This window comes from Parasteatoda tepidariorum, chromosome 10 (assembly GCF_982258835.1).
Source record: "Parasteatoda tepidariorum strain Cologne lab strain chromosome 10, Ptep-v5.0, whole genome shotgun sequence".
Taxonomy (NCBI): Eukaryota; Metazoa; Arthropoda; class Arachnida; order Araneae; family Theridiidae; genus Parasteatoda; species Parasteatoda tepidariorum.
In genome coordinates this window covers 16,836,641-16,860,168 of record NC_141764.1, presented here as the reverse complement: position 1 = coordinate 16,860,168, position 23,528 = coordinate 16,836,641, and the positions used below count along the sequence as shown (strand labels likewise).

The 23,528-nt window shown below is 27.7% G+C and overlaps 1 protein-coding gene, 1 long non-coding RNA gene and 1 other non-coding gene across 7 annotated transcripts in view; 1 reads left to right on the top strand and 2 right to left on the bottom strand.

Annotated features, from left to right (window-relative positions):
* Positions 1-23,528, top strand: part of LOC107450669 (homeotic protein antennapedia-like) — a 240,182-nt gene that overhangs the window by 29,223 nt on the left and 187,431 nt on the right. For 2 of the 4 annotated variants that reach the window (XM_087152611.1, XM_087152612.1), the window contains exon 2: positions 3,865-3,911. The exons of the other annotated variants lie outside the window; for them this stretch is intronic. The gene's annotated coding sequence lies outside the window, so the exon portion shown is untranslated. The remainder of the gene's footprint in view (positions 1-3,864; positions 3,912-23,528) is intronic. 4 annotated transcript variants of the gene reach the window in all.
* The window catches only part of LOC107450670 (uncharacterized), a 169,860-nt gene that overhangs the window by 9,480 nt on the left and 136,852 nt on the right, over positions 1-23,528 (bottom strand). For both annotated transcript variants that reach the window (XR_015429618.1, XR_015429620.1), the window contains 2 exons: positions 6,268-6,361; positions 3,756-3,909 (listed from right to left, as the gene is read on the bottom strand). This is a non-coding gene — a long non-coding RNA (uncharacterized LOC107450670). The remainder of the gene's footprint in view (positions 1-3,755; positions 3,910-6,267; positions 6,362-23,528) is intronic.
* On the bottom strand, positions 8,528-8,600 carry TRNAV-UAC (transfer RNA valine (anticodon UAC)). Its single transcript has one exon. It is a non-coding gene; the product is annotated as a tRNA-Val (tRNA).

The following is a 23,528-nucleotide window of genomic DNA, read 5'->3' as shown; positions in this document are numbered from 1 at the left end:
AGTTATTATTTATTTGTTAAAAGTATTAACTCTCCCAAAGAAGGGACTAATGGTTTAACCACCAATTCTTCTTCCCTAACTATGACTGGACAAAGTCTGCTCGCAACGCTTTCATTGTGGTTTACAGGAAGAGAAATATCCGATCGTGGCACTAGATTTATGTTCAAGTCTGACTAGATGATGTGACGAAACTATGTTGTGTAGATGTGTGACTAGATGATGTTAGCAATAGATTATGTGAGGTCATGGATCGAGATCTCTTTACTACGCATTATGTTATAGTTTAAAAAAATAATCGAATAAGCAAAAATGAAAAAAAAAATTTAAACTGCACTTATTGATCGGTAATTACGACATCAAAAAAAAAATGTGATGGGCAAAGCGAAGAAAAAACTAGACTATACAAAAGTGCACCCACTTATTGCTCGGTGATATCTATATCAAGGAACAATTTAAGCACAAGCAAACATAATCCAAACAAAAATGAATTTTTGCACAAAAATGCAAAATATCAAATGTTCGATAAAGAAAATGTACAAAAGTGGACTTTGATTATTTATAACAACGAACAATTTGATTGGCTAAAACAAAGAAAAAAGATTTAACTAAATCAAAGTGCAATTATTAATGGTTGATAATGATACATACTACATTAAAGAAGGGGTGAAGATATATGTGCGATATCGTTTTACATCCTTATTGGAGAGGGGGAGATATAAAAATAACAATTTCAATCATCTCTTATATTTTCATTAGTTTTCTAGAGAGTACGCTTGTTCATTTTGGATGCAATAATCAAAAGTATTTTGAAATGCACTTTTCTATTTTTTATAAATAAACGTAATTAATTCTTCCCAATTAAGTATTTTTCATCACATCATACTATCAGAAAACTGCATTTTTAACAGTGTTTGCATACTTATTTGTTAGAGCTGTTTTAAAACCATATCTCACCAGATTTATTAATGATATTGCAATGATCTAAAAATGCACTTTGTTAGAACGATCTTTTAACTTGTTTATTAACTTTAAAGCAGTTACATAATATTATTTTACTCTGAATATGCTTGAACATATTTTTTGTTACCTATCTCTATCTCTTTTATTATAACTATAATTAACTCTGATTCATTAATAATTTTTTTAAACTATATTATCACAAAATTGAATTCATAAATTATATCTCACTTCTTGGTTAGATACTAAAAATCACACAAAGCCGGATTTATAAATGATATTGCAATGATAAAAACTTTATGTTTGAACGATCTCTTATCTGTTCATAAAATTCATAACACAATATTACTAGTTGATTCTACTATCAAAACATGTTAATATTAGTTAATTTAGCTTTCATAATATTCCAAAATATATTTCCTATAGAACTTTCTAATTCTTCAAGTATAAATGTAATTAGCTTGCCTAATTAAATATTTTTCATCAAACTGAAAAGGTGTTCTTAATTTTCCAGGAGCTAATTCTTCGTTCCTCGGAAATCGAGACAATCTATTTTTAAGTTTTTCCTCGTGACGTGGCTTGTAATTATTAGTGGGCTCTCAGTTCATTGAGATTCTCACTTGCATTCTTCCACCAATATTGGAATGCGGGGGGTGGAGAAGAAAGGGAGCCACGGATTTATTGGTCCCTTTGCCGGATCGGTAATTACCTCTGGACCTGGGTCGATTCTCCCGGACTTTATTTATGCGAATACTGCATCGTGCACTGGGTCCCAGAGACAGGATACCAAATTACTCTGGTACCGATTCTGGTCGTAAATTAAAGGGAATTTTCTAATTCCGTTTTTCCAGTTCCGTATTCATTTGGGAATATACGGAATAAGGAGAATATCTTGCATAAATTCATAAGCTTTAATAAAGATGATCATTTTTTCAACACCCCATGCATCATATTTTTACGTATCGTTTAGCTGCGTTTGTTTTTCTTATGAATGTTACAAAGAATCCCTAAATGATAAATTCAACAAACATTTTATACGCTTTTTTCCGCCTGTTTATTATATTTTAACTTTTATTACTATTTATGAAGATTTATTGTTATTTTCATATTACGTTTTTACTTATATTTCATTTTTTGAGTTTTAATTGAGAAATAATTATTTTACAATTAAGGGCAATAATAAATGGATATTTGAAAGCAGAATTAAATTCTTTGTTCCAATTTACTTCCAAAATATTGTTTATTTTGATTTAAAAAAAAAGTACTTAATTTAAGCTCTTATTGTTAATTAAATTAAACGTTTTATTTCATTTTATAACCACCGTGGAACAGTCTGACCGATTTTTATGTAAACGACTATCAATACTCAACTCTGTGGCCTTGTAATTTTCAACTCAGCCCAAAAGGCAATTGACACAGCATATGGATAAACTATTTTGATGGAACTAACACACATTTGCGTTACATAGAGAAGAAAATCACGAAAATCCCCTACAGTTAGCCAAACGGCAAATCTAACCTATTATCTTGTCTATCATTGAGGATATTTAAAGTCAGTACTGTGGCATCCGCCACCCTCTGAACTACCTAAGCTCAAATGAAAAAAAAAATTCCCATCTGCTTTGTAAACAAGAAAAAAAATATTTCATTCAACATATAAACTTTTTTTCACTTATTCTTTTTTAATTAGCACAAGTTAATTTTTACGAACGATATGCTTTAATTTTACTTTGGGGGACCTGCGAAACCTGCAATGACGTTCGATTCCAACAGTGTGAATAGCTGATTTGATGCATATTCCTATTTTATTGTCTTCATTATTAAAAAATGCGAAAGAATAAGAAAGAAAATAATGCGAGCATTAAAAAAATTATGAAATAGCCACTGCACAGCATTTCTTATCTGCATAGTTAAATTTTTAAGTTCATATATATTAAAATTTAATCATGCGCGCTTCTTATACAGACCGAAAATATTGTCAAAAATTCAATTTTTATTATTTTATTTCACCGTTACTAAGGTTCCTGTTAGCCTGTTAAATTATCCAGTAAATTAGATATTAAAATTATTCTGAAAAACAATTTAATTGTTGATTGCTAAAACAGATATTGGGAAATTTTAATTACTTCATTACGTGCTACTAGATATCAAACAAAGAAAAATTATAAAGTATTAATGAAGTTTAACATTTACCTGTTTCAAAAAGATTATAACCATTAGAAAATGACTCAAATTTCAGAATTAAAATTTTAAAATGGATTGATTGAATTTAGAATTTTGCTATTTAAAATGTGCTATATTAAGTAAGTTTGGAGAAAATATTATTTAACTATTTGACTTCATAAATGCTTAAATAACAATAATTTTACGTTTCCTAGCTTTTAGGTTTTCCTAATTATATTCATTTATATTATGCTATAAAGAACCAAATTATTTTTTTAAAAATATGTGTTTTAAGAAAATTCTTTTGTTGCTATTGTCATGTGTCAGCAATTCTTTTGTTTTTGATTGTTATGTGTCAGCAGGAAAAAAGCGAGAATTAAAACTGGCGTAGAGAAAATTGCTAATTATAGCGATTACCACAATTCATATTTTATATATTTCGATATTTTTTATGTCCTATTTAATTTATCTTATTAAAAAAAGTCCATTTTAATATTTATTTTTTAAGTGTAAATTGTTCTTCAAAAAATTCCTGTTACTACTCTAGATAGTTGTATAATAAATATATTACTTAATTAAAATAAGCAGAGAAAATTCTAATTGAAGCAATTAATAAAAATAATAAATATTCTTACTTAAAACAGCGAGAAGGAAATCTTCACTCAATAGCTTCCTTTGAGCAATAAAAGTTAACTCTCGGAATGTATTCTAGATGGCGCTGAAACAAAATATTCACTTTTGCAGATTACGATGGGATATGCTGATTCCTATTTCTCTCTTAGTCAAATTCTGTAAGTAAATACATTTAATCAGTTCTATATAATTATATGCTTTTCATTTTCCTGCAAAATAAATATGTTAAAGATATTTTTATAAAAAATAAGTTTTTTCCATAAAATATTTTTCTTTTCCCGACTTTATACTCATTATATTTGATTAAGTAATGGTTTCTGTAAATAGCACATAATTAAATATTATAAATTTAAATTAATCATATTTAAAAGTTAATTTCATAAATCATTGTACTAGGTATTGTTCAGGTGATAAAAGTGGAAAAAAATCCTTTATTTTAAAAACTTACTCCAAATTATCATATCATTCATTTATATATTTTGGCGATTGCAACGAAACAAATAAAGACGCATATATTTTTTTTACTTATGAATGAAAAACTTTGCTCAAAGATGTATATTGAAATCACAGTTGTTTACTAGTTTATATAAGTTATATTTTAAAATAAATTGTTATAAACCGGTCATATCAGATTAACCAAAGCTGTTATAAGCTTTTACAGCACTTGTTATTTGTGAATTTCTTTGAAAACAACAATACGTTGCCTTCAAAAATATGTAACAAAGTAGAGTTAACGTCTATATATTAAATAGTTATGCACTTACAAGCATTTATTTATTTATTTGCATTCCATCATCTTTATAAACTACTCTATTTCAAGCTATAACAATGGTATTCTGGTAGTTTGAAATTGAATAGAGGGTGTTATCATCTGATTTAAGAAACGAAAAATTCTAAAATAATTTTAGATGGTCAAATTTAATTTTCCATTAAGAATCATGCCAGTGTTGCTTTATTTTTTATTTCTTTGCTTACTTATTTCTATCGTTTTAAAAAATGTAATTCATCAAAATTATTCTCTTAAAGCATGAATTTGGAATCTAATTCAATATTAGTCAGAGGGACAATTATAAAATTGATATCATTGTATAAGTGACAACTGAGGCTTTCAGCTCTTAGCGAAGCTATACATTTTAGATGTACCACCTCTACATTTCTTGTAAACTGTAATTTTTATAGAGAAAATTAAAATTCTAATATATTAAAAATTTGCATTATTATAATGTGTGTATTATATTTTTAGAAAATAAAATATAATACTTATTTTTATCGTTTTGAAAAATGTAATTCCTCAAAATTATTCTCTTAAAGCACGAATTTGGAATCTAATTCAATATTAGTCAAAGGGACAATTATAAAATTGATATCATTTTATAATTGACAATTGAGTTTAAGGCTTTCGGCTCTAAGCGAAGCTTTACATTTTAGTTGTAACTTTACATTTCTTGTAAACTCTAATTTTTATAGAGGAAATTAAAAGCCTAATATATTAAAAATTTGCATTATCATAATGTGTGTCTTATATATTTTTAGAAAATAAAAAGTTTGCAAATATGTTTTACAAATTCTCTCTAGCATATTTCATCAATTTAAATAAACTCATAAATTGAAGTAAATTTTGGATTTTGAACTGATTTTTCGATATCAGTTTCCTTAAAGAGAAATTAAAGCCTAAAATGTAAAAAATTTGCAATATTATACATAAAAGTTTGTAATATTATACATACAATAAAATACTGTTATAATATTATCAATAATAGTTAAATAATTAAAATTAATATTTCACATACTTATTCAAATGTTACAAAACATTATTTTTTTTATTTTAATTATTTCTTTTTATTAAAAAATGTGAATTAAATTAACTGTTTTTGTCCTATTACCTAAGAAAAATCTATTGAAAAAGTGTGTAAAAAAATTCTATACTATTATCCTATCTATTACATTATGACTAAACCTCAATCATTTCTTGAACTTTGTTCCTCTTATTTTACAATTCCAGGCATTATAAAGACAAAAATTACTTCGTTCAAATAATTAGAAAGACGAATTGCAGCAATGCATTATCATAGCAGCCATTTACTATGTATTTATACCAGTTATTTTAGAACGGTTACTCATATCTGTTACTAAGGAACTTGATGTTAGAAAACCGTTCCTGTTAACCAATCAAATTTGTTATTTTTTTCTTTTCTGACACTGCGACTTTAGCAGATTAGATGGTCCCTGTTTTTATCACTGTTTATGGAATTCAAAATGTATTTTACTTTTCACTAAAACCAATACTGTTCAATAAAAGCATTGTTATTATTATTTTCTTTTTTTTGACGCTTAGAAGTCTAAATTCTATTGCCTAAATTTTTTCACCAAAAATGATAATATAAAAGTAATTCATAAGACATTGATTATATTATGTTATATTATATTATATTTAATCTGTTTTGAAATAAAGCTAATTTTTAGTATTCTGCTTTATAATTATTTGTGAGGAATTATGGAAAAATCCAAATAAACCCAATTCTTCTTGTGTTGCTCTTGTAACATTTCGGAGATATTGAAGATATTTTCCAAATTCTTCTGATCCTGAAATTTCAGACCTTCAAGTGCCCTATAATGTAAGAAAATATTGTTAATTAATGGAATAAGTATCTATTAATTTGTATTGTATAACAAAATTTATGCAAAGCAGATTATGCGCAAATTGCTGATTAATTGTTCATGAAAGCAAGCAATTTTAATTTCATTAATAATTTTTTGATTATTTTTAAAATAAAAAAATTTGTTTAGTATTTTTCCTTAAAAAATATTCTCTTATGAAGTTTAAATTCAAAATTACTCTTCTGCAATCAGACTTCTGAATATGAAATAATTTTAAAAATCACAAAATATTTCATGCTGTACTAATATTTTTGAAATAATTTTATGCAAATCGAAAATCATTTCATGATTCACTCATACTTAAAAAATTGTTTCTACGCCAATTATAAATTATTTTAATTTATAATTGAACATACACCCACTTAAATGATGAGCTTGATAATTAATTAATGAGCTTGAAATATTTATTACAATAAAATATTAACTAGAAAATTAAGTATAACGTAACTTATCAGCTCATAAATAATTTCACTTATCAATTTCGAATATTTTTCAAATTATCTTGCAGTATTGCAGAAACATTAAAAGGCCCAGATGACTTTTTTTTAAAAGTATTATCTCTTCAAAATACTATATTAATATTTAAAAATAAAATAGCAATAAACAAAAAATATTTAATCTGTAATCAACATTAACATTAATTGTTGTTTCAAACTATCAAGTATATTTTAATAAATTCTTAAAATTAGAAAAAAGTATTTAAAATGTTCATAGAGTTCAATAAAATTATATTTTACATATTGATTTAAAATTATTTAAAATCATAAAATTTTTCTGATTGTAATTCATCTGATAATTAAGATAAATTTAATGTAAATAATGTATAAACTTCTGTTAGAAATTTTTAGCAATTCAACAAATTTTTTGTAAATTGAAAAATATTTAGCATTTTGTAGATCTTATTATAGAACAAACAGTCTCTATTATATCTATAAATAAAAAAAAAATAAATAAACTGTTGTCGCGTATATTTTGATACTTAGGATTTACTTTCTCAAAGTGTCTGATAGATGGCGCCGTCAATGTCCCTGAATTAAGCTTCCCTTCGATGGCTCGTCAAACAATTCTTCCTCGATTCAGTGTTGTTAACGTTGGGTTTTTAACTTTTATAAAATAAAAAATATGTTTTTTTTTTAAAGTAATAATATCCTTCTCCCAAATAAAGATGGAACTACTATCAACAACATCTCCTAATTTAAATTGTTATACTTTAATAAGATCAGACAATTAAAAAATTGCATCGAATTCACCTCCAATCATCATAAATGACAATTTTTATGATTTCGATAAAAGATAGGAGGATATATTATTCGGACTAATAAAATTCTCTCTTTTATTCTTTGCTCCGCTTTTTTAGCTGCAATAGTTAAAAATAAAATAATTTTTAAATAAGGCAGTTTTATTTTCATTTTGAAATTTTCGTTTTTACATCTTAAATTACGATACACTTATGGAAATTAACTCATTCGATCAAATTAAAATTTCAAAAAATTAAAACTCCTAATATTTTTTTAAAGAAAATGCTACGTTTTTCCAAATTTCTGTTTTATTTTTATATACTTTTACATCAGAGGCTACGAAAAACTTACAAAACTTACTTGAATAAAGTGAAGAACAAAGTTGAAAGAAAACTATTAAATAAATGAAAGTTATTTATATAAAGTAATTATAACTTCCTATATGAATCCATATTTAAAATAAATTAATTCTAGCACTTCTATCAAAAAAGATAAAAACTAAAGCACAATATTAACCCTTTGCTTACGGTGTACTATGACGCGAAATATATACACGACACTTTTTCTAAAATGTCATAAGATTTGTCATTGAGAAGAAAAACTTGGATTAAAAAAACTCGAGCGCTGTTCCACCGAACTGGAACTTTCGATCGAATTTGAGCGTAAAGCATGATTTGCACTTCCTTCAGATATAAAGATGAATTTCAAACATAGCTATTCTTTTAAGGATAAAAATACTATAATCCTTAAGCAATTGAAGACAACTTAAATAACAGCAGTTTTTTTTTTCTTTTTTGGACCAGACACAATTTACTCTTTCTAAAAATTTCATTAAATTTGTCATTAACATTAAAAAGAAATTGAACAAATTTCGAACATGGTTCCGCCCAGGATCGAACTGGGGACCTTTTGCGTGTAAAGCAAACGTGATAACCACTACACTACGGAACCCTTGCTCGTTAGGATGTGAACGTCCTTCAATGTATAGAGATGAATTATGAAGATGAAGTTATTCTAATACGGCTTCTGGGGAAAATAGACAATGTCATTCGATTCTATGTTGGGTTGGAGTATATTTTCATAGATGAAAGTTGACACGTCTTCTATACTAGTTAATTGGAATTGCATTTTTGTAGACGTAGACACACTACATAGCTATTGTTTTAAAAATAAAAATCATAAACCGTAGGAAATGTGTACCCAATAAGGCATACATTTTTATTTAAAAATTAAATAATAATTTTGACAAATTAAATGATTCTGGAAGTAAGATTTAAGTATGACATTTTTCTGCGTAAAAGCTTGCAACAAAACCTACTTAAGTGCATCACAAGTTCATAAAAATAGGCTTAGTTTTGAGTTGTTTATAGATTCAACATCTGCTGCAAACTTTTCTAAGTTTCAGGTTTAACTTTATTTTCCATTCCGGTGCAGTTATAGTTCCTTGAAAACAGGTTAAGGTTGTTTATTTTGCATTGATAATGTGATTCAACTTCGTAACAAAATCAGGTGGCCGCAAGTTTGAATGATTAATACTTGAACACAATGGGATGCGTGCAAGTGATGGACGTAGTGCGGGTATCTCAATCCTGATTGTTTGTTGAAACGTGGCATTTGTTTTTGTGAGGAATAATTCCTTTTATTCAATTTCGAGTAAGTCACTAAAGTCAAGAATCTATTCTTTCAAGTGACACATTCTACATTCTTTCACAAAAATTCTTTTACATATATTTTGATTCTTTCACTATTTATTTCAAACTTAATACAAAGCAGGCATGAAGGCATGCAGAAAATAAGCAAACTAATTATTAATCGAAGCAGCCAGGTACAGAAAACAAAAATATATCACGGTTACAATAAAATAGGTAAACAAATAATAAATGCAAGTTGGGTAAAAGACGTAGACAAGAAAGAATTATACTTTTACAAATTCTATATGCGATACGTCATTGTATTTAATTAACTTCACTTTAATTAACATTCTAACTTGCGTGGAACAAACCTTGTTTATAAACAATCAGCACGAGGAGAGGTAGTAGGTCACGTGTTTGTTCATCAGTGATCGTCTTCTTCGACTTGCAAGTACCCGATAGGACTCCAACTCAGACTTATATTTTTTTCAAATTACCATAGTTAATGAAATAAATTTGTTCACGATATAAAAATTCCATGAAAATCATTATACGAAAAGAACTACTTATAGTTTGTCTAAAGTAAGAACTCCCCGAACCATTCGTATGGACCAGTGGAGGTGACTATGGTATCGAAGTATAACTATTTCAAATAGGAGTGTGGGGTCACTGTTTAGGACAGATTTTGGCTCGAGTCGAAAAGAGAAAGGGAATATTTTTCTGGAATCAATTTTCTTAGCCCTAGAGTGAAGAGAATCTACCCTCCCTAAAATGCGCTATTCTGCTTTCCACAGCAGCAGACGGCCTCAAACTTTGTGACGAGGTGAGTTATTACAGTAGACAAACTATAGCAATATCTTTTAAACGCACAATACATATATAAACTACAACAAGACTATTTAGTAATTATTTATTAAAACTATTTAATATGGATACTGTGAAAAGAGTTTGTTCACGATCCCTCTGAAGTGATAATTACTGGAGAAAATCACGTGATTGTGGGAAATTTTGGCTATCTTTTGTTAGCTTCATTTTAAATACAATTATTTTTTTATTTTGTTGGAAGAAACTACTTATAATGTGTTCTGTTTACGCAAATAAAGTAAAGTCACCGGGAAGTATGAAATATAATAAAGAAATTAAAGAAAGGAATTATTTTAGCTTTGTTAGTTGTCTCGGTGTCTCTTTTAGTTTTATTCAGGATTTCGTAGTGTTATTCAGTACTGATTTTTACTTTGTTCCACTCCGTACGAAGAACGGCTACTCGTTGATTTATTATATTATAATTATTCAAACAAATTAATGATTCAATGAATCAATCATAGACACAAAGAGGCTTGATTGTGATAAATTAACTTAGTGATAGGTTATAAGTTAGGTAATTGACATTGCCATAATAGCTGTCATTTGAATCATATTTATGTTCACATAATAAAAAATATTTGTCTGAATAATTTTCATATGATCAAAAACCTATTTCGTTTAACATAAGAAACTGGCAACTTTTAAATTAACTTAGTGATATGTTATAATTTAGGTAATTGCCATTGCCATAATAATTGTCATTTGAATCATATTTATGTTCACATAATAAAAAATATTAGTCTAAATAATTTTCATATGATCAAAAACCTACTTCGTTTAACATAAGATACTGGCAACTTTTAAATTAACTTAGTGATATGTTATAATTTAGGTAATTGTCATTGTCATAATAGTTGTCATTTGAATCATATTTATGTTTACATAATACAAAATACTTATCTAAATAATTTTCATAAGATCAAAAACCAATTTCTTTTAACATAAGCTTCTGGCAACTTTTAACTAACCGAAGTCGGAGTCGAGCAAATTTTTTTTAATCAACAGCTGGTAAATGTCCTCAAAGGATGCATTCAAGAATTTTAGTTTTATATTTATTAAAGTTCTGAAAATGTTGTATCTGTGTTTTATGGCACTGTTACCGAAACCGTTACTATTTTCAGTAAATAAGCTGTTACGAAATACACCAATGTGTACAAAATTAATCAACTGATATAACCGAAAAAACCTTTAACCGAAACAGCGTTAAGAACAAATAATCTACGTAATGCACAGTCACATAAGACTAGTGCAAAAGTGCCACGACAGCACATTTTTTTATCGCAAACCAGTCCGAAAGCGTAACGAACAGATCTGACCCGTTCGTAATCTATGAAGAAGAATAACGCAATGCTCAAAAACGTTAATTTCTTCTTTGAAAAAGGAGAAACTGGTAAAGTAAAGTGAATGCAGCGCTGAATCAGCTAAATACTTCATAACTCTTTATTAATTTTTCAAACAACATTTTATTTTATTTTTAATGCGGGTCTCACCTCCCTTAAACCCTCTAAAGAAACCCAGTTAACCCGATTTAAACAATTTTGAAAAGTACTTTTAAAAAATAACCGTGTGTGTAATAAATAACAAAATACGAATTCAACTTTGTGTTCTTAAATAGTAAAAACACTGGAATATTATACTTGATAACTCTTTGCTAATTTTTCAAACAATATTTTATTCCATTTTAATGAGGGTCTCACCTCCCTTTGTAAGGGGAAAACCTCTCTAAAAGAAACCCAGTTAACCCGTTTTAAACTGTTTTGAAAAGTATTTTTAAGAAATCACCGTGTGTGAAGTAAAAAAATAAATACGAATTCAACTTTGTGTTCTTAAATGGTAAAAACACTGGAATATTATACTTGATAACTCTTTGCTAATTTTTCAAACAATATTTTATTCTATTTTAATGAGGGTCTCACCTCCCTTTGCAAGGGGAAAACCTCTCTAAAAGAAACCCAGTTAACCCGTTTTAAACAGTTTTGAAAAGTATTTTTAAAAGATCACCATGTGTGAAGTAAAAAAAAAAAAAAAATACGAATTCAACTTTGTGTTCTTAAATGGTAAAAACACTGGAATATTATACTTGATAACTCTTTGCTAATTTTTCAAACAATATTTTATTCTATTTTAATGAGGGTCTCACCTCCCTTTGCAAGGGGAAAACCTCTCTAAAAGAAACCCAGTTAACCCGTTTTAAACTGTTTTGAAAAGTATTTTTAAAAGATCACCGTGCGTGAAGTAAAAAAAAAAAAAAATACGAATTCAACTTTGTGTTCTTAAATGGTAAAAACACCGGAATATTATACTTGATAACTCTTTGCTAATTTTTCAAACAATATTTTATTCCATTTTAATGAGGGTCTCACCTCCCTTTGTAAGGGGAAAACCTCTCTAAAAGAAACCCAGTTAACCCGTTTTAAACTGTTTTGAAAAGTATTTTTAAGAAATCACCGTGTGTGAAGTAAAAAAATAAATACGAATTCAACTTTGTGTTCTTAAATGGTAAAAACACTGGAATATTATACTTGATAACTCTTTGCTAATTTTTCAAACAATATTTTATTCTATTTTAATGAGGGTCTCACCTCCCTTTGCAAGGGGAAAACCTCTCTAAAAGAAACCCAGTTAACCCGTTTTAAACAGTTTTGAAAAGTATTTTTAAAAGATCACCATGTGTGAAGTAAAAAAAAAAAAAAATACGAATTCAACTTTGTGTTCTTAAATGGTAAAAACACTGGAATATTATACTTGATAACTCTTTGCTAATTTTTCAAACAATATTTTATTCTATTTTAATGAGGGTCTCACCTCCCTTTGCAAGGGGAAAACCTCTCTAAAAGAAACCCAGTTAACCCGTTTTAAACTGTTTTGAAAAGTATTTTTAAAAGATCACCGTGCGTGAAGTAAAAAAAAAAAAAATACGAATTCAACTTTGTGTTCTTAAATGGTAAAAACACCGGAATATTATACTTGATAACTCTTTGCTAATTTTTCAAACAATATTTTATTCCATTTTAATGAGGGTCTCACCTCCCTTTGTAAGGGGACAACCTCTCTAAAAGAAACCCAGTTAACCCGTTTTAAACTGTTTTGAAAAGTATTTTTAAGAAATCACCGTGTGTGAAGTAAATAAATAAATACGAATTCAACTTTGCGTTCTTAAATGGTAAAAACACTGGAATATTACACTTGATAACTCTTTGCTAATTTTTCAAACAATATTTTATTCTATTTTATGAGGGTTTCACCTCCCTTTGTAAGGGGAACACCTCTCTAAAAGAAATCCAGTTAACCCGTTTTAAACTGTTTTGAAAAGTATTTTTAAGAAATCACCGTGTGTGAAGTAAAAAAATAAATACGAATTCAACTTTGTGTTCTTAAATGGTAAAAACACTGGAATATTATACTTGATAACTCTTTGCTAATTTTTCAAACAATATTTTATTCCATTTTAATGAGGGTCTCACCTCCCTTTGTAAGGGGAAAAAGTCTCTAAAAGAAACCCAGTTAAACCGTTTTAAACTGTTTTGAAAAGTATTTTTAAAAAATCGCAGTGTGTGAAATAAAATTTAAAAAATGCGAATTCAACTTTGCGTTCGTAAATGGTAAAAACACTGGAATATTATACTTGATAATGCTTTGCTAATTTTTCAAACAATATTTTATTCTATTTTAATGAGTGTCTCACCTCCCTTAGTATTTTTAAAAAATCGCAGTGTGTGAAATAAAATTTAAAAAATGCGAATTCAACTTTGCGTTCGTAAATGGTAAAAACACTGGAATATTATACTTGATAATGCTTTGCTAATTTTTCAAACAATATTTTATTCTATTTTAATGAGTGTCTCACCTCCCTTTCTAAGGGGAAAAAGTCTCTAAAAGAAACCCAGTAAACAGTTTTAAACTGTTTTGAAAAGTATTTTTAAGAAATCACCGTGTGTGAAGTAAAAAAATAAACACGAATTTAACTTTGCGTTCTGAAATGGTAAAAACAATAGAATATTATATCACCAGAAACTTAAAAATTTTTAAAAATATATTATTTTTATCATGTTGATCTTAGAGATGTGCAACAGCAACAACATAAAAATATAAGTCGGAGAATTGAAAACTCCCAAAATAAAATTACAATATTTTATCTATTTAATATACGTATGTTAACTGGTCTTAAGCAATAAATAACTCATTGATAACAACCATGTTTTTTTATCCTTCCTTAAAAGGAGTTAAACAAAGAATATTTTTGCTCTCCAATATACGCCCTTTTGAATAAAAATGAAAGGTGTGCCAACTTTAAAATGAAAAAATAAATAAATTATAGATTTTCATTATTTATTTTTAAACATGGTATTTTTCTTTATACTTTCAAACAATTTGATTTATCGATTCATTTGCAGCAGTTCAAACACAATATTCAAGTTATCTGCTACAATCTATGCAAATAGTTACCATGAAAGATAAATAAAAAACATTTATTTTGATAAGGAATATAAACATTCAACCGTTGCTAATGAAAACGATTGAAACTATCAACGAGTAAAAACATTGATAAATTGTTCAGTGGTTCAGTTCAGAATTTATTATTCAAAATAAGGACGCCTAACTTCAAAAGTATTATCGTGATACAGCGTAAGTTGATTTTTAAAAATATCTCAATCTTTTCATCTGCTCGTTTATTATTTTTATTTTCATGCGATGAAAGGCAATTGATAAGAAACCTTTTGTGTTTCCGCTCTGTTGATGGGGCAAAACTGATAAAATTCAAATTAGTATAATCATCGTTTAAATTTTGATGAATTCTATTTGTATTTAAATAGAATATTTAAATATTTAAGGGATATAATATTTAATTTACACGTTTCTAAATATTTGGATTTTTTTTCCTCACTATGTAACTCATGAAAGAAACGTATTGAGTAAAAACTAAACACTTCAACCAGATTTAAGTAAAAATCTGTCCATTAAATTTGTATTAGAGCTGATTAGTTGAGAACTAACTACAAGGTGTTCCGAAAATGACTGATAATTTGAAGGAAAAAAAATTATCGTGAATGAAATGTACAGTTTAGGAAGTTCTGCTCAGGAAACAAGGTAATTACTCTCCAAAAATTTCAAAATTAGTTTCACCATTCGTCAATAGATGGTACTCATGCCTGATAAAAAGAATTTTAAAAAAAATTTTCAGCTGTATTTTAGACCTATCAAATTGAAACATTTGCGAAGGCGCCTTTTAATTTAATTTATGCATTTTCTATAACAGTATCATTATAGAAGATGCACATTTTAAAAACATACAATATTGAAAGTTTATTTCCATAAATCTCAGTTTTATCCTTATAAAATAATTTCTTTTTTTAAAAAAAAATACCGAATAACATTAGAATAAATAATTAATCACTTTGAATTCGTTGTCGACAAAGCGAATCAAATTGGTCACTAAACTCATAGAATTACTCAAAAGGTCATATTTTTCATTGCTTTTTCACCATTCTTTAAAATAAATAAAAAAAAATTAAAAAAACAATCGGTGTCTTATTTTTTTCATTTATTTATTAATTTTTTTATTTTTGGCACTTTAATACAAAAACATAGCTCTTTAATGATACGAAATAATTCGTTTCGTTTTAGAATTTACACTCCACTTTCTGAATGAGTTAACTTCTTGCATATAATTTAGAATCTGAATCTGCCTTATCATATTCATATTCCAAATACCACACAACGCGTCTCTTTTGCGCCAAAAATAATTTCCTCTTGCATATCGCATTTCTTAAACGCTTCAAAATAAATAAAGTTGGCGTAATATTCATTCTCAATTCTTTTCTTTGCTTTAAATGAAAGAGCGTCTTCTTTCCCGACGTCTATAAATTATTTTTTTTCTTTTCGGTCTATTTTTCATTTTGTGGACGTCGGGGGAATATCTTTTTAATGAAGTTCTTAGGCAGCTATTCTGCCTTGATAACTCTTGAATATATATCCTATTTTATTTTATTTATTTATATACTTTTTAATTTTGTTATTATTATTTACTGCTCTTCATCCTCTGCTAGAAATTAGATCCTCCTCTTAGTTATCATTTTTCTCTGGAAGTTAAAGATATCCGACGTGTGGAGAAATATATGATTTACTGATTAAATGCTGCCGCGAATGCTGATGAAAAATTCTTTCAATTTGAGTTAAATTAGTGACATGTTTTGCGGAATTAAAAAATACTATGAAGATAAGTTTGTTAGGAGAATTGTGTTAAAAGAAAAGGAAATTTTATAAACTCCTCAAAATGCTACATGTCAGTGAAATACAGTTGTTACAAAAATTAAGCAGAATAGCAACACCTTATGTTAATGGAAATAAGGGACACGTTGGGACAAGTCCTAGTATAGACTTTTTAAATCTCGGCTTAGTTTTTTTAAAAATGAAATAACTTTCTATAGGAATTATGACGGAGGTATAGCCCATTTTTAGGATGATTTATAAATACTGTAGAAATATAAAAGTGCTTTATAAGCAGTAGATTTATAAACACTATATATAAGATAAGGAGGTGGAAAATGTTGAACCATGTCTCATTTTTGGAAGACTTTAAATTACTGCTTTGATTTTGATGACATGAAACGGCTTTCTTAAGAAATTGCAGTCAAGTACTCATCACTGCATTTTCAAATATTCCACATTTTCATAAATTAAATTGGTTTTTGAAGACTGTTTAGTTACATTGAAATAATGGTTTGAATATCTGTCGTATTATTGTGTCTTTAAATGTGTGGTAACGTGTATTTTTTATGTGGATAAATATTTAAAAAAGAAAAAAAAATAGGCTCATTATTAGGTTATTACCTTATAACCTTCAAAAATTTTTTTTATCGAGAAAATATACGAATTTGCTAATGCATTGTATTGGTATAAAAAGTCACACAATATATGATTGTTCTTGTGGGTAATCACGTAACATGCACAGATAAAAAGAAAATAATAAATAAATAAAAAATGATAGTCAGTCATTTCGGTTACCATAAACAAGTATAAGCAGCACAGAATAATGTTTCTTGGCACTATTCATGAACTATTCATGTTCATTCACATTCAGTAGGGGAGAGTGGAGTCAATTGTAACAAGGTACGATTGTAACAGAGCAAAAATTTCGAGTGTCGGGTTCTAGATTTGGTTCCTAGGTGGCGCACAAGGTGTATTTAATAAATTTACATGTACACCCCTGCTGGCAACCATTTTTATGTACTTCTGAAAGAGTTACATCACGATTGTAACAAAGTAATTTTGTTTAAACAAATAAAAATTATTAACCGAATATGTAAGTGGACACCTTAATTAACATTTCAAAAAAAAATAGTTTTGTTAATTAACTAGCATTGTTTTTAACAAATGAAGCTGAAATGGCGTCTTGGGGACGATTGTAATAATAAGTAAAGGGACGATTGTAACAGCTGAAAATAAATAATCTTATGTTTACAAAAACCCTTAGAGTTTAACCCCAAAAGTTTAACGCTTTAGGTCATTATTATTTTTACTCCTGAAATATCACTACTATTTTGATCAATAAAAAAATATATCACAACTATGATAATATGTGTAATTAACTATGTTTTAGTTGAATTTATGAACTGTTACAATTGACCCCGTAAGTGGGGACAATTGTAACAAGTGCACCACTATCAAAAATTGTTGATAACTAATATAATAACAGAGGTAAAATGAGGTATAATATAAATACTAATATAATAACTTTAAAATGAGGTATTTATTTTTTTTCTAGTAGAGGATAGTCTACTTTATTCGTCTGTCAATTAATACTAATAATATTTTGGATTTTTTGTTAGTTAAAAATAGTTAAGTAAAAAATATTACAATTGACCCCACTCTCCCCTACTATTGACAGTAGTTGGCGTATTGAAATTATACTCTTTCGCTGGAATAAGGTGCATTGTCTCCCAGAGAGTAGTCCACCTACGCAGTTTCAGAGGTGAATATTATTGCAACAGCTTTTCTGAGCCACAGCATCATAATCCAGAAAGATATTAATACTTTTCATGAAAACCAATATTTTCTAGAACTCGCATCTGAATTTCAGAAAAATATAGAATTTGCAATCTTCCAGAACAAAAACGGGCTTTTTCAAACCTATGATATGTATTAAATCTTGCTCACAACAACATTCTGTGTTTTCAACCAACCAGTGTAAAATTTTGGAATCAGCAGTCTTCCAAACCTAGAAACATTCGATGTCCTATGATATTTGTTAGGTCTTACACATGACATCATTCATTTACAATCAACCAGTTTAATGTTTCGAAATCTTCCAGACCAAGAAATGCTAGTTCCCAATTCCATCATATTTATTTGATCTTGCTCTTAATTTCCTCTTTTATTCCAACTAACCAGCTTTCCATTTAATTAAGATTTGCGAAATTTGACGGTAACTAAAAATGTCTTTTTCTTTAAAAAAAATATTATAGTTAAAAAGGTATGTTTGAAGAAGAAGACGTAACATTAATGCGTCGCAAAATCTGCTTATTAACATAATTTTGTTAATAAGCAGGGACATATGCAAGGAACAGCAAATGCAGAAATTTGCAAAATGTATTAGGAAATTGTAGATCCGCGATGGCTCAGTGGTTAAGTTACTGAACTATCATTGTGAAGAATTAGGGATCGATCCTCATGAGTGGCGGCTTGAAGGTTACCAAGCTTTAAATCGATGTGTACCAGCTTGTCTGGAAAGTAAAAGTGGCCTGTGTGCAGGCCTGACCACATTGCTACGATCATGCCATTGGTCACGAAATTGGGATGCCTTAACCGCCATGACCCCCAACGGGCTGTTGTTAGAATGCTTCAATTATATAAGGAAATTAACGTAATTTACTAAGATAAACAAAATGAGTTTTGCAGAGAATATTTGCCAATTGGTATGGCTGGTCTCTATTACATGGATTTCAAAGCCTTCAAGATCTGGCAAGATCTGACGACGAAGAAAATTTCATGGAGAAATATTCTGCAGATGACCAAGGCGCACCCCGGGCAGTTATACTAATGATGACAATGGTATGCCGTTAATTTTCAACTTATATGATGCCTCTTAACGACTGTATTTCATCCTTAACAACATACATTCTTTATGACTGTATGTTATTAAATATAAAAGATAAGATTTAAGATCTTTTTAAGACTTTTTCTATATAAATACGTGAAGTAGCTGGTAACATCTTTGTCAGATGATTTTTTCATATCGTTTGATTTGATTTTATATTTTGTGTTCAGTTTCTATTTTTAGCTTATTTTAATCCATTCATATATTTTTTATTACGTTACAAACATGAAATATTTCTTTGTTAAAAATAGAACACGTTTCTTATACATTTTATTTATTCATTTTTTCCCCAACAATATCCGTTTCGCAGTTGTCCATCCCACTCTTTAAATAAATCAAAATCCAAAAATAAATACACCCAAAACTGTTTTTTCAAATCGCCTTCATTAAGTATTTCTATGAAAAGTCTCTTCAGTTAAAGAATTTCTTTAAAATGAATTACTGCGGCCTTTACAAAGGTTCGAAAAGATTAATGTGAAGGTTTCTCAAAGACCCTATAATGAATCACTGTCAGGCAAGATCTTCGCGGTACATTTAAAATCCGCTTTGAATTTCCACGATTCTAATTAGTTGCGGCAGAACGGGTCCTGAATCATCTCTTCTCCCTCCCTTAATCCTTCGAATTTAGCCTCCCTCCCATTTCTTCAGCACCCAATAGATTCTAAGGTAGGTGTACCATTGGTTTCACAAAGCAAACAGGGTGTTCCATTGACCACGAGAAGAAAGAACAACATCTGTAGAACAGAACGAACATTTGGTAAAAATAAATTTTTAAATTGGTATCAATTTGAGATGAAAATTTAAAATTAATTCTTTAACCCCCTTGAATGTCTATCGCTTTAGTTGAGGCTTTTGCAGAAAAGATAAAGTAATCAGTTTTCTTTATAAATCATTAACTTCTTGGATTTTTCCTATAAATGATCTGATGAAAGCTGATATCGAAGATTTTAATGATGAAAAGGCCAGGAGTCTTAAAAAACATTAAAATTTTTCTCCTATCGCAGAAAATGTTATAAAGAGAAGAAATTTATCTCAGAAATCTATTTTTAAAAAATGATAATCATTGTGGTATCATCAGCATCCTGTAAAATATCTCAAATTTGCATTTCTTTACGAACTTTAGCTCGAACTTTTGTTGAAAATTCAAATGATTAATAAATGAAACAGAAGTCTCCAAAAATCTTAAAATCATTTTGTTTTGCATATTTATTTATGTTTTTTAGAACGGTTTAGTGATTCTCAGACTAGGACCCCTTAAAAAAATCTCCTAATTAATTTACTTTTAGACATTAATATGTGCGTTTTAGTTTAAACATCTATAGAAAATTTATATGAGTGAATAAATAATAAGCAGATTAAGCAATTAGTTTTAAATATAAATTTAAAACTAGTAAAATATTTAAATATAAATTTAAATCTAAAACTGCTGAAAGGAATAGCAAAATATTTCGAAATTCATTTCGTTGCACATATGTATACTTTAATTCTAACTTTTCTAGAAATGTTTAAATATTTCCTGCAGAAATGTTTAATTATTAAATTCATTTTTCTTGTCTGTATTTTAATTCTGGCATTTGTATTTAAGTTAAATTATTAATGGATAATGAACAGACTAAGAGTGTTTTAAAAAATCTTTAAATTAATTTTGTTTCGCCTATAAATATTTGGTCGATAAAATAGGTTTATAAGTTCAACTATGATCAGATCGGTATCTGTTAAAATCTCTTAAGTTCTGTTCCTTTTTTATGTGTGTTTCTGTTCAGACTTCGGCAATGAAGCTCTAAGCAAGATTAAATTAAGATCTTTTTTTTTTAAAAAAATCTCTAATTTCTTTTTCCAAACCTCTGGTATAATTACGAATGGATAATAATGAATAGGTTACATTGTAAAAAATTCCCTATCCGTACAAATTGTCGGTAACAAATACTGCAACCCTGAGTGCTGGAGAGAATATTTTATAGCGTGATGCAAATTATGAACCTTTAAAAATCTTTATTTTTATTTCTTCTTATATTTGACTTGTTTTTTTTTGTTTTTTTTTTTTAATTCATTTTCTTATGCATATGTGTATTTAGTTCTGACTTCAGTGGATATGCATAAATATTAATCAGGATTCTTTAAAAGTCTGTAAATTAATTTCTTTTTATACCTGTATATTTTATTCAAAAATCTGCATAAGCATTTAATGGTCAGCAAATCAGCAACCTTTAATCTCTTAGTCAGAAATCTCTTAGTTCACTTCTTGCATGTGTGTATTTTAATTCAAGCTTCCATGGGAAACAGGTCAAACCTTCTAAGAGTCTTTTATAAATCTATAAAAATATTTCTTTTTACAGATTTATATTTTAATTCATGTTTCTAAAGGAAAATTCAGCGATCAAGATGATTTGAAAGAATCTCTAAATTCTTTGGGATTCGAAACCTTCAAAAAAAAAATTTTAATTCTGTATCTATGATAAAGAGTTTTTAAAAATCTCAAAATTAATACCTGCTTACATGTGTATTCTTTAGTTCAACTGGCTTAAGCAGAAAAATTTAATAATGAATCGGGACTCGTTAAAAATCTCTAAATAAACTTCCTTTTGCTTATGGTATATTTTAGTTGAATCTTCAACTGAAAAGTTTAAGGATGACCAGGTCAAAATCCTTTGAAAGTTCATTAAATTTATTTTTATTGTCACACTATGATTTGAGTCAAGGAGGAAAAAAAAGCACCACTCTATTAATTGGATTTAATCACCTACTCAGTTTGAGCCATTGAGTGAGTCAGAACTTAATGCGATTAAATATTCATTCGAATTTTTTTAGGTATTTTTTAAAAAAGATTAATTCGAAGTTTAACTTAAATGATTATCTTACTTAAATGATTTTCCCATATTTTATAATAATGCAATATTTAACGTAATGTAGTTGGTTTTAGTTTAGTTTAAAACTTTACTAATAACAATAGATAAGTTTATAATGGATAAGATGATAGATAAAAGAGCCTTTACTTATACTTGAAATATTCTCATCAGGAATTTATAGGTTTTATAACTTTAAATACCAAACTCGTATTTTAAATTTTACTTGAAACTATAAATTCTTTTAAAAATAAGTTCAAACTGCACTTTATAATGATTGGTTCAGCACAGTAATTAATAACTCATTTTGACTTCTTCTTTTTTTGGAAAAAGTTGTTTCCTAAACGGGGTAACTAAAGTGACTAAACTTTTACCATAAATCTTTGGTGTAATTATTAAAAACTTTGCTGATCTTTCACATGCCCTGTAATAATAAAAAAATGCCACCTTTCTCTTCCATTTGAACTAGTAAACTGAACTTTAATCATTAACCATGAAATACCTTAAACTTTCAAGTGCAAATTAATCATCAAAAACGCTAAAAAAAATAATAAATTATTAAACTTTTTACTTTTTAATTACTATTAATAAAAGTTCTGGGCAGTATATGTATATTTATTTTAGCTTTTTGTTACCTTATCAAGCTAATGTAGCCCAAATATTGAATTATTACTTTTTATGTTTATTTAGTTACCCCATATGAAGGGGTAACTTAAGCCTATGTTTATTTAGTCATTTATTTTATATTTACATGTTTTTTAAATTTTTCATGCAAGTAAGCATAGACTATAATTAACGACCCAAATTTAACATTTATTAATAACTATTTAAAACGAATACTTCTGAAATTACAAGTAATTTGAATTAAAAAGTCGCCAAAATAATTCCGAATGACGCTATCATTAGACATTGTTCTATGAAATGAGAATCTTTTGTGCAATTAAATTATTATTTTGTCACAATATAAAGACTATAACTTATGATATTGTTTTGTCAACACTGAATATTTTATAACATTGTCTATTAATTATCTTATTTAATAAAGAAATTCAGAAACTATTTCTTTTAATATTGTTGTGTGGATTTAAAAGAAAAAAATTTCACCAAAATGTAGGGTTTTATTTCTTACACAATTGTTTGAAAGGGAGAATATTTTATAAAGTTATCCATAAATTATCTTATTTAATATAGGAATAGGAATTATTTCATTGTCATAATATGTGTGAATTTTATATAACGATCTATCGACTATTATATTTTATAGTTTAGAAGGGAGTTAGTACGGATTACTTCTAAAACATTATTATGGAAAGTGTGAATCCTTAACAACAACGAACATGAATATGAATGCTAAAATTCCACTTTCATCATAAAGTAGGAATAATTTCTTATAACATTGTTTTTAAAAGGCGAATTACTGACAAAATTACCATTCTTTATTAGA